The following is a 2,500-nucleotide window of genomic DNA, read 5'->3' on the forward strand; positions in this document are numbered from 1 at the left end:
GCGTTAGTTTTACGACCTCTCCGGCAGCTTGCGGGAAACCAAAGTCTTTGGGTTCCGGGGGAAGTATGGTTGCAAAGCTGAAACTTAAAGGAATTGACGGAAGGGCACCACCAGGAGTGGAGCCTGCGGCTTAATTTGACTCAACACGGGAAATCTCACCCGGCCCGGACACAGTGAGGATTGACAGATTGAGAGCTCTTTCTTGATTCTGTGGGTGGTGGTGCATGGCCGTTCTTAGTTGGTGGAGCGATTTGTCTGGTTAATTCCGATAACGAACGAGACTCTGGCTTGCTAACTAGTTACGCGACCCAATCGGTCGGCGTCTAACTTCTTAGAGGGACTAGTGGCGTTTAGCCACACGAGATTGAGCAATAACAGGTCTGTGATGCCCTTAGATGTTCGGGGCCGCACGCGCGCTACACTGACCGGATCAGCATGTGCTCGCCTTGGCCGACAGGTCTGGGTAACCCGCTGAACCCCGGTCGTGCTAGGGATAGGGAATTGCAATTATTTCCCTTGAACGAGGAATTCCCAGTAAGCGCGAGTCATTAGCTCGCGTTGATTACGTCCCTGCCCTTTGTACACACCGCCCGTCGCTACTACCGATTGAATGGTTTAGTGAGGTCCTCCGATTGGACCTGGCGCGGCCGGCAACGGTCGAGCCGGCGTCCGAGAAGACGATCTAACTTGATCATTTAGAGGAAGTAAAAGTCGTAACAAGGTTTCCGTAGGTGAACCTGCGGAAGGATCATTAACGGTCTCGCAAACGCTTCGGCGAACGCGAAACTCGGACAAGCGAGAGAAAAAGTTTTTGCTACCCGGCGCCCGACCCGCGAGGAGCGGCGCGCCGGCCGGCGATTCGGTCACCCGGTAATGTTTGCGCGTCGAGTGCCGCGGTGCCGCGCGCTCCGGCTTCAAGCGTCGGCCTGGCCGACCGCTCGGCGCGGTATATTTTGTCACCCTTTAGTGCGAGGCACTGTGCGAGCGAAACAATCGTGGATGGCTCTTGGCGGTGGATCACTCGGCTCGTGAGTCGATGAAGGACGCAGCTAGCTGCGTGAATTAGTGTGAATTGCAGGACACATTGAGCATCGACGTTCTGAACGCAAATTGCGGCCTCGGGTCAATCCCGGGGCCGCGCCCGCCTCAGGGTCGCGTTGCAAACGTTCCGCGCGGGGATTTCTCCGCGCGGCTGCTGCGGCGTCGGACGCGCGAGCGCCCGTCCCGCTCAAGACAGCACGGCACGATGCGCGACGATCGCGACCAGAATCCCGCGCGGCGGCGGCGAGTCGACCTCGAAGAGGCCAACGGCTGGCGGCTCAAGGGCGGGAATCGAGGTGCGCGGCGGCGCGCGGCGCCGACGGCGAGCGCGGAACGGGAAGAATAGTCCCGGTCCTTACTTTCGGCCTGAGGTCGGACGAGGCTACCCGCTGAATTTAAGCATATTACTAAGCGGAGGAAAAGAAACTAACGAGGATTCCCTCAGTAACGGCGAGTGAAGCGGGATGTGCCCATCGCCGAATCCGCGCGCTTTTGGAGTGCGCGGAATTGTGGCGTACGGAATTCGTCACGGCGCGCTTCGCCGGTCGCCCGCGTCCTTCTGATCGAGGCCTTTTCCCAGAGCGGGTGTCAGGCCCATGGCGGCGACAGGCGGGCGCGCTACGGCGTCTTCCCAGAGTCGGGTTGTTTGGGAATGCAGCCCAAAGCGGGTGGTAAACTCCATCTAAGGCTAAATACGGTCACGAGACCGATAGCGAACAAGTACCGTGAGGGAAAGTTGAAAAGCACTTTGAAGAGAGAGTTAAAGAGTACGTGAAACCGTCGAGAGGCAAACGGGAGGGCCTGTCGGGTCGCCCGGTCGCTTTCAGCCGGCCCCCTGTCGGCGACGTTGTCGTGCGGACCCTCACGGGCCGCCGGCGGCGCCGCCCGATCGGGGACCAGCGCACTAGCGCCGGGCGAAGGCCGCGACCGTCTGGACGGCGGCGAGAAGGCCGCGCGCAAGGTAACCCGGCCTCGGTCGGGTACTATAGGCGCGCGTGTCCGTCGGCCCGCCGTTCGGGCGAGGAGAGATCGCCGCGTCTGCCCTTCGGGGCCGAGCGCCCGGTGCCGGCTGGGGCGTCGTGGGTCGGGGACTGTTCTCAGTGCCCAGCCTCTTCGTCTCGGTCGCGCTTCCGGTGTCGTTTCGCGAGGCGCACGGGGTCCGCGGCTGAAGTCAGCCACCTTCCCGACCCGTCTTGAAACACGGACCAAGGAGTCTAACGTGAGCGCGAGCCACGGGGCAGTACGAAACCCATGGGCGCAGTGAAAGTGAATGTCGGCGCGGTCCGGCGGAGGTGAGACGTCGTCGTTCGCGGCGGCCGCATCACCGGCCGATCTCGTCCGCTTTGCCGGAGAGGTCGAGCGAGAGCGTTCGCGTTGGGACCCGAAAGATGGTGAACTATGCCTGAAGAGGTTGAAGCCAGAGGAAACTCTGGTGGAGGACCGTAGCGATTCTGACGTG

At 61.4% G+C, this 2,500-nt stretch overlaps 2 non-coding genes and 1 pseudogene across 2 annotated transcripts in view; all 3 read left to right on the forward strand.

Moving 5' to 3' along the window:
- Positions 1-754, forward strand: part of LOC146142407 (small subunit ribosomal RNA) — a 1,811-nt gene extending 1,057 nt beyond the window's left edge. The window contains exon 1 of the ribosomal RNA XR_014500775.1: positions 1-754. This exon is cut by the window's left edge and continues 1,057 nt beyond it. This is a non-coding gene — a ribosomal RNA (small subunit ribosomal RNA).
- A 247-nt stretch (positions 755-1,001) lies between these two features.
- Positions 1,002-1,155, forward strand: LOC146142408 (5.8S ribosomal RNA). The gene has a single exon (XR_014498860.1). It is a non-coding gene; the product is annotated as a 5.8S ribosomal RNA (ribosomal RNA).
- Positions 1,156-1,403: 248 nt separating this feature from the next.
- The window catches only part of LOC146142409 (large subunit ribosomal RNA), a 3,679-nt pseudogene continuing 2,582 nt past the window's right edge, over positions 1,404-2,500 (forward strand).

This window comes from Ascidiella aspersa, chromosome 5, assembly GCF_963924565.1.
Source record: "Ascidiella aspersa chromosome 5, kaAscAspe10.2, whole genome shotgun sequence".
Taxonomy (NCBI): Eukaryota; Metazoa; Chordata; class Ascidiacea; order Phlebobranchia; family Ascidiidae; genus Ascidiella; species Ascidiella aspersa.